Source organism: Tympanuchus pallidicinctus, unplaced genomic scaffold (genome assembly GCF_026119805.1).
Source record: "Tympanuchus pallidicinctus isolate F22 unplaced genomic scaffold, pur_lepc_1.0 scaffold3, whole genome shotgun sequence".
NCBI classification, from domain to species: Eukaryota; Metazoa; Chordata; class Aves; order Galliformes; family Phasianidae; genus Tympanuchus; species Tympanuchus pallidicinctus.
The window spans coordinates 79,699,833-79,709,160 of NW_026294747.1; the positions used below are offsets into that span (position 1 = coordinate 79,699,833).

At 38.1% G+C, this 9,328-nt stretch overlaps 1 protein-coding gene across 7 annotated transcripts in view; it reads right to left on the reverse strand.

Moving 5' to 3' along the window:
- STEAP4 (STEAP4 metalloreductase) overlaps positions 1–6,592 on the reverse strand; it is a 28,804-nt gene extending 22,212 nt beyond the window's left edge. For 3 of the 7 annotated variants that reach the window (XM_052692523.1, XM_052692522.1, XM_052692528.1), the window contains exon 1: positions 6,459–6,592. The gene's annotated coding sequence lies outside the window, so the exon portion shown is untranslated. Of the gene's footprint in view, positions 1–4,890; positions 5,222–6,421 lie in introns of those variants that run through there. The other 4 variants (XM_052692529.1, XM_052692526.1, XM_052692530.1 and 1 more) reach the window with 3 other exon arrangements.
- Between the last annotated feature and the right edge of the window lie 2,736 nt (positions 6,593–9,328).

The following is a 9,328-nucleotide window of genomic DNA, read 5'->3' on the forward strand; positions in this document are numbered from 1 at the left end:
AGAAATATGGATACAGGCAAATAGCACCCACATAGACATCAGCTGGAGCCCTGGGAATTGTTGGTGCTTTATAGTCTGCACTGAGGCAGGAGAAATGGCCTCACACTGGAATGTGCTCCAGGCCAGGGTGTTGGAGCAGTTGCAGAGCCAGGCAGGGCTGCTCTGTCCGGTCAGGGAAGGGAAGGGTGCTGGTAATCAACCTGTTAGCCCTGTCCCTGCCATGGGCCTACTTCAGCACATTGCATTCCTTAACTCTGCCTAGGCTAGTGGTAGGGAGTGCTGGCATGCTTCTGGCTGGGCTGTGTGGGTTCTTGCTGGTGTCCAGTTCCTCCTGGCACTGGAGGGACAGCCTATATCTGCACTTTGTCCCTGTGATGGAGCAGAGGGTTATACATGTCCATGTTGCATTTTGGGCTGCTTTTTGGGTGACCTGTTGGTGGCAAGCATTGAATCTAGGTATACAGGTACACATAAGTGCTGGGCTGCTTTCCCTCCTCTTAGTCCCCCAGTGCCTCTCAGCTTCTGTTTCCACTTCTCCCTTCACCTCTCCATGCAAAAGCCCCAGTGCCATCAGGAAGAAGGAGCACAAGAAAAGGGAGTCTGTGACTGTGGGGTTTGCCTTCACTTCTAAGGGCACCCTACTTGAGACAACAGCCCCCATCAGTGAGGAGTGTGCCCTGCTTTGTGCCCCCTTCTGTGATTCTTCTGATATATTTTTGAATTCTCTACCCTCTATTCTGTTTTTTTTTTTTTTTTTTTTTTTTCCTACCCACTTGTTATTTTCTGTCATCAGTTGACTGTGCTCCTTTTTCTAGGAAAAAAAAAGAGCAGTTGTATTACAAAGCTACATGTTGTTTGTAGGAGGTTGTTTCCCCAGGCTCAGAGACATTGTGGAAGAAGAGATGACAACCTTCTAAAAAAACCCAGAAGGGAAATAGAAGAAAAGAGGCACAGAGCCTGTCACTTTGTGCTGCAAAATCTCCATCAGACAATAAACACACACTGAACACACACTATGCATGTCCCAGGACATGCAATCAGGTTTGCTGCCCCTAAGAGAAGCAGCTCAGGTGCCCTAGGGGAGGCAACATGCTTGTGGGATACTGCAGGGCACCTCGAAGGCTGATGGAAATTTACTGATAAATGCAATCTCCAAGTTGGTGATAAACATTTGCAAGTCTCTGATATATCACTGTTTGAAATACAGTTGTTTTTATGTTTTCCTTGGCAGAGAAGGTATAGTCTTGGGATTGTACCTTAAAGTTTTAGCATCTGAAACAAAAGTTCTGGCTACAGCCTTTTAAAGCCTTTCTTTGTTATACACAGCCTTCACGGATCAGAGGACATAGTAAAGCAGATCTATTGCCAGGTACTTATTCTGAGGCCCAAAATTGCAAACATATTCAGACATCTGCCTCTTCTGGAAGACAGCATGGCTTTCAGGATTTATATATTACAAATCTCACTGATGCTGGAATAACATGGATTTCTACCTGAAAATAGGGCATGCAGTAGCATGTTTTAAAAATGAGCTTTGTCCTGTATTCTCTGCTCCATATAATGGCATTTCTGAGCGAAACATATTTGCTGGGAGTGAAAAATTGGGACCATAGTGTTTCGGAGTAGCTGGCTTACCATCAGCTTTCCTACAATGAATAAAAATATGATTCTTGTACCCTTCACAAAGTCACAGGTGCAGGTCTTGCTGTTAAATCCATGAGGCATTTGCTCAAAGGCATTATCATTGGCTAGAAATAATTTGGAATAACTTCAGGTTCCTTTACTCTGAGGCTGTTCTATGAAAATTGATTTAAAAAGTGTTTAGGAGTCAAATTAGATTGCATTTCCCTTTCAAAAAAGTCAACAAACTTTCTTGTACTCTGCATAACACTACTGTAATGGCTAGCTTTCTACATGTGCTCCAGCTGAAGCTGTCAACTGCAAATATTTGCAATCAATTTCTACAGAGTGGGAATTTCCAGGCCATTGCTAAACATAAGCTTTAGTTTTCTTTCTTGCATAGTGATTTACCTGTGAGACTGTGAGAGAAGCACTGGGCATGCAAGCAGCTGAGCAGCACAAAAGTCTCTTAAAATTACAGATTAAGATCAACAGCATTTGCTAAGGTGCTCAACAAGTGAAACCACAACTCAAAAATAGTCAAACAGCTGAAGTGTGGTGTAGTCAGATGTTCAAAGCTAGGGAGCAGGTGAATTTTTTGGAGGAGAAATCAATTTAGAGCTCTCTATTTCCATAAAAATCTCTAACCACATTCAGCCTATCCACATAACCAAAACATGCTTCATTTTGATCATCGTCTGACAAAAAAATGTTTAATAAAGCGAGGAGAATGAGGAAGAGAATCCTTTTTCATGTTGTCAGAAGTGGGACTGACACGTGAAAGGGCTGGAAGCTGGTAATGACTGAAGACTTTTGCTGTTTCCTGCTTGGCAAAAGCTTTCTTGGATTCCTGCTTGGCAAAAGCTTTCTTGGTTTCCTGCCCATAAAGATAATCTCTGGAAAGGAACTACATTTACATACATATGTGTGAGGTGTCTCAAACATGTGTATGTGATTTCTCAAGAGACATGCCCCTAGAGTATCATGTCTTTTTATTCTAAGTAAAAGGAATTTTGGTCAGGTGGCATTTGTCATTTACTCATCGAATGACATTTCCATTTCTGAATAGCACTTTCAATACCATTTGGTTTCAGCCTTCCTTGCTGTTTCTGCAGACAAAGCTACCTTATGTCCAGAGATTGCTCCTGTGCAAGCTTGTGAAGGCTGCCCAGGGTTCCTCTTGCATTTAAGCTTGTTGCTTCATTTCTAATTAGTTTTTTCTAAAATTATGATAAACACGTGACACTGTTGTTCACTTGGTATCTGGGAATATACTCCACTAAAAGCAGTGTCTACTAGGAAGTCGTAAAGTCTCTGATGTATTTCATACAGTCATTGGCTGATATGGAGAAATATGCGGGATTTAAAATTCTCAGCATTTCGCAGATAAACTACAATGAATTTGTGTGAGATAGAAAGCAAAGTACCTGCAACTGAAATATTCTGAGAATAACATCCTGGTACGGTTTAAGAAAGTTTCTTGAAAGAATACTGACAAATTTCAGTCCATGGCCCAAAGCAATATCCCCTGCTTAGTACTTTATTCCATTCCTTGAAGCAGAACTGTCATATTTAGAGGAGGTAAATAAGAGGTGCTTGCTGTATTCCGAGAAGCTGAATATCTTTTCTGTGCATTCAAAATATTAGAAATCCTTCATCTTAAATTGTTTTATTTTAACTTTAATTTTGAAAAAGTCAGCATTTCATCTCATTGCCCATGCTTGGGATGCAATTGTATTCTGAAATTTGAAATTGCTTGTGAGAGAGGAAATAAGCTTTTTAATTTCTGCCCATAACTATGCCAGACTATTTTTTACTATTTATGTAGTGTCTTTTCAGCTATACTCTAGCTAATGTAAAAATGAGCCGCAAGGAAAATTAACCCTATTAATGACTGCATAGAATATGAAAAGAGATCACTGTGCTGGAAAAGAGCTCAAAAGCCCCAGCTGCATTTTCAGCATCTCCTTCTAGCAGCTATGTAACCCCACTGGAATAGCCAGAGATTCAGAGTTCAGTAACTGTTGAAGTCATACGCACAGCCAAACTATTCAAAAATAAGGCCAGGTCGCAGATCGTCTGAGCTAAACTATCTCTTCCTTCCATGCTCTTCACTTATTCTGATGAATAATACCACATTAGGTGAAATCTCTTCCTGTGAATTCTGCAGTGCTTAAATCCCCCATCAAGGTAGCTATGTGCACAGTATTTGTGCTCTGCTTTAATCCTTCTTGACAACTTGTAGAAATAGATTTTCCAGTCACAAACTTCTTAATAGATATTTCTCGGTATCATTCAGCACAGAAAGAGCCTTGAAAAGCATTGTTTTTCTTCTAGACTAGTTATACATACAGAATACATTTTTTGTTGCCCTGCTTTCCTGTTTTCCTTTTGAAAACAGGGACTTTATTATCATGTGGGCAATGAAAAGCAGACACAGACAAAAATAAAAGTTAACATTTAGCCTGGGAGGAATTCTTTTGATATATTTGGAGCAGTGCTAGCTTAAGAAGGTTAAAACTTCATTTCCAATGATACATTTATGGTATTACAATTAATCAGAGGAAAAGGATTTGTACTGCATTATGACAGAGACCACTAAGAAGGGGACATAAAGATAAATAGGTTAAGTAAGTAGGTAAATGATGTCTGGTGCTAGCCTGGCACTGACAAAGAGGAATGTCTATATTGAACATCTGTAGTGTTGTCAGATCTCTGAGACTTTTCAGTAGGTTCAAGTGCTTATCATACCACTAGCCACCATTGCTATGCATGGCCACTAGGCAGAAGATAGAAGAAAAAGTCATTTGAACAGCACAAGGTGCTAACTGAACTAAGTAAAACTGTTGCTTGGATGACTTCTCTCATCCCTCTCCTCTCTCATAGCCCAGACTACTTTGGTGCTCGACTATCTTCATCTCAATTGAGAATGCAAAAGCCCTCTGACCTGTCTTATCTATATCATCTATCTCCATCTATCTATATCTATATCTATATCTATATCTATATCTATATCTATATCTATATCTATATCTATCTATAGATATATATTGATATATCTATATATCTATATATATATATATTTTTTTTTCTGGAGGAAGAATAACATGTAGCCCAATGGAAATAATGAGTTCTTCAGAAGTGATTGTGTACTGTTGTTATGGGCCACACTTACAAAAAAAAAAAAAAAAAAAAAAAAAAGAAACTGCATTTCTTTGCAGAATAATAGTTATTCTGTCCTCAAATTCTCTTCCCTTCACACTTACTGACCTCCAAGCACTGACCATGCTTCTTCTCTTCTCTTCTCTTCTCTTCTCTTCTCTTCTCTTCTCTTCTCTTCTCTTCTCTTCTCTTCTCTTCTCTTCTCTTCTCTTCTCTTCTCTTCTCTTCTCTTCTCTTCTCTTCTCTTCTCTTCTCTTCTCTTCTCTTCTCTTCTCTTCTCTTCTCTTCTGTTCTCTTCTCTTCTCTTCTCTTCTCTTCTCTTCTCTTCTCTTCTCTTCTCTTCTCTTCTCTTCTCTTCTGTTCTCTTCTCTTCTCTTCTCTTCTCTTCTCTTCTCTTCTCTTCTCTTCTCCTTTCAACTTTTTATAAGTACTTTTATTACTATCAATGAAATTTTCTCTCTTAGAATGTATCCCAGACACATTAAGATTATTTTTCTGCTGGTAATGTTTACAGCTAATATAATGAGTAGGGAACTGGAGAGCTACTCAAAAAAGTAAAGATGCAGACTTTTAGGTTTCACAAGTAGTGTTTCACAGGCAGCTGTGCCCTGGAAATTTGATGACAGCAGCCCTAGGAGACTGTGTTTGAAAAAGGACAATTTCTTCCCAGTTCTATTGGGCTTTCTGTCCTCCAGACCCCCAGTCCACTTCTTCATTATTTAGAAAAATCAAAAGGTAAAAGTGCAGAAAGCTCAGAGATGAGCTTGTAATAGAGCTGGATACATTGATATGTATTATAGTACAGCTATTGTCTTCTTGACCATTCTCTCTCATCTTGTTATTTTTATATGAAGTTATTTAAATGTGTGCGTATTCCCCAGAGGAGTACTCTGTTTTGCTTTCTGTTTTTTAAGAATGTCCTGACAAGAAAGTTACAATAAATATCTCCATGAAATTTGCTTAATAAGAATTTTCAGAAGCCTTTGTCATATTTCTGCTAGCAAAGTCAACTGAAAGACTAATTTTAGCAATGTAAAAAGCTGCTTCGATTGTGACAAAAATTATGGCCTAAGGGACAGAGCCACCCCCTCAAGAAATTAATACTTACAAAACCACATTTCTGTCAACAGTCTGATGGCAATGCCATGGGATGCTACTAATGGGAAAACAGAGCTGTCAGAATAAAAAGTGTTCATCTTCTCTAAATCAAGGAGGCTTTATTTATTCTTGCAAGCAATAGGCGCAACTGAACTGTCTCTCTGAAATCTCTGTCTCCTGTAGATAATATGGTTGGTTTAGTACTAAATCATACTTCAACCTCTGTCTCATGCACTTGTTTTGTTTTGTCATCATTTGGACCATATTCTCCTGAGAATAACAACTTACTCAGTATGTTTTTATGTTGCGTCCACAATTATAACTAAGCTATATATTCAGGGTTCCAAACAAAACACAATGTGCAATTACATGAGCTAAAAACACAAACCTTATATACATTAATCTAATAATTAATTAAAGTATTAGCAGTCTAATGAAATATTTGTTTTTTTTTAAATTTTGTTTTGATTAAATCAACACTCCCAATTCCCCAGTTTTATAGCTAATTCCCAGCTATGTGGCCATAGAAACTGGTACACACCAATCTTCTTGTTTCTGCTCCTTGCTCTGCTGCTCACCCTTCTGATATCCCTCAAGAAGCAGGAGAAAGGACTATGGTGAATTCATAGCATCTGGAACCCTTCACTAGAAGAAGAATGATGTTGCTGAGGACTTCTTCCTCCTTTCTGTAGGATCTGCTTGGGGCTATTTTTATATGTTTCCTAGCACACACAGCACGTTGGTCTTTCTTTATTGGTCCACAGTTTCACCTTATATCTAAATATACTATAAATAGTACATTTTGCGTATGTTGAATATTTGTTCTTTGTTCCCTTTCTTATCTCTAAAGCCAGTTTTACTGGTCTCCAAAGGGCTTAATGACCAATAATTGATCAGTAGTAATTTGTTTATAGCTTGGAAGCTTTTGGTTTCATCCTATCTCCACATTCTCTAAACCTCTGCTATCATTCGTTACTTGTACTCCTCCACGTTAGTTTTATTCTAGGCTCACAGTGAACTTTGTACAAAATAACTACTGCACCTCTACTATCTGTTACATAAATAAATCTCAAAAGTATTATAACAATAGGTATGTTAATGCACAACCCTACAAAACTAAGCTAAAACTTACACAGATTAGATAATATTTAAAGCTGAATAACCTGGATCTGTTCAGCCTGGAGAAAAGAAGACTTAGAGGGGATCTGAAAAATGTTTATAAATATCTGAAGGTAGGTGAGAGGCAAATGGATGAGGCAGGCTTTTCTCAATGGTGTGTAGTGATAGGACAAGAAGTAATGGCCTAAAACTTGAACATAGGAAGTTCCGTAGTGACATGCAGAAGAACTTATTTGAAATAAGGGTGACGGGGCACTGGAACAAGCTACCCAGAGAGGTTGTGTAGTGTCTTTCTATGGAGATATTCAAGACCCACCTGGATGCCTGCCTGTGCAACCTATTGTAGGGTATCTACTTTAGTAAGGGGGTTGGACTCAATGATCTCTTGAGGTCCCTTCTAACCCCTATGATTCTGTGATTCACCTGGCAGGTAAATAATTGCTGTTGCACCTCATCTAGCTAAAACAAAGCTTCAAGCAGGTAAAGACAATCCAAACACAGCCAGCCTGATATGTCCTGGCTCTGAGGCTTTGCAGGCATAAAAGAAAATTATGACCCTTCACTCGCAAAGCTAATGCCACACTTAGTGGGCTGTGGGAATCTGCTCAGTGGATCTTCATGCCTTAGCTACAATTTCTAGGCAGCAAAGAAGTCTTAGCCATGAGTTTGATCACCTTTAAGAAGTGAAACCTAAAGGAGAGGAATATTGGTGTTCCAGTTAGGAGAAGAGGGATTGGTGTGTCCTTTGTGTCGTCTAAGAACTAATACCTGTGGTTCCTCAGTTGTAAGCTATATGTCAACACTGGCTTTTCACTGGCTTCCACCAGTGTTGTTTGAACCAACCACAACAGAAAGCAAAGATATGTTTAGTGCTGTTTCTTTAAACCAAGTCCAGAAGTTCATGCTCCTCAGCGTTTTATGGTCTGGAATTGTCCCTTGGTATTGGGTTTAACGCAGCTTCTTTTTCAGGGTGTTGGGTAAGAGTGAGACTAGACAAGATGGAAGCCCAGACACAGGATACAATTGTGGTTGTGTGAGTATGGGCTGAAAACTTTCCCAGTGGCAGTGAACACCCTGCTCTTTGTTACAGTGAAGTGAGAGCTAAGAGCACTGTCAGAGAATCCTCAGATAGATTTATTCCCTCCGGATATGTATCCGTGGTCTTTTCTGCAGCATCCATGTGCACTGAATGGATGACAAAAGCACTACGCAGTAAAACTCTGATGTAATAAATGACATGAATAATAAAACATCTGCCAGTGAGGAAAGAAACTGTTATAGATAAATGCTGCAGACACAGTGGAAAATCCTACTGGTTTATTATAGCCAGCTGTAGGATTTGTTTCTTTTTTCCTCTGACACTAGGAAAAATGAAATTCTCAAACCTTCTCTAAAACAGAAGAAAACAATTAAGTATTAAATTATTTGTACAGTGATGGTTAATGAAGGATTATTGCATAAAAAAAAAAAAAAAAAAGAAATTAGATTTAACCTGTTTCTTAAATTCCATCTCAAATCATTAGGAGAGCTTATACTGAATATGCTTTTTGCTAAATAAATGATATCTGCTATGGGAAGTATGTACTAAAAATACAATCCCCATGTGGATTTATATGTGAGTCAGAATGTAAGAGCTGATCTTTGTTTATAAGATCTGGTACAATAAAATTCTCAAGGAAAAAGTAATTAAATAATTAGGAGAATACATATGCTTCTTTAGAAAGACCAAGTGCTTGGATTTCCAATGAGTTGCATGCCATGTAGTCAATTACCTCATAACCACAAAAGTCAATTACCTCCTGATAACCACAAAAGTGCTGCTATCTTGGTCTTGTAGAATGTAATTTTTAACTTTTATTGGCAAATCTGTGGTTGTTTGAAATTAAACGTATAATGGCTCTTTGGAAAATCTTATTTGTTATTTCAGTTTAGTCATATTCTCATGCATGCTCTTACCTGATGCCCTATTATCTCACACTGATATGGAACCACATTAAGTGAACTTATTTCACAAGTGCCACAAGGAAATAATATTGCAAATATTTTTTCCTGGAGGATTTTTTCCTGTCTATTTTAATAATAAATGGGAAAATTCAGAGTAATAATTTAAATAGTCTAAGCAGAAACTGTCCGGTTACAATAGTTCATGTAAAAATATATGCATTATTCACAAGAACTTGTTACCGTTGATCATCACAAAAGGTATCAATCATTTGAAGTGTGGTCAGAAATAGAACAGAGGAGAGATCTAACTTTTAATTGATAATGAATTGGATATATATAAAAAAAAGTATTACATATTATTAACTAATTAATTTTGTAATAATAA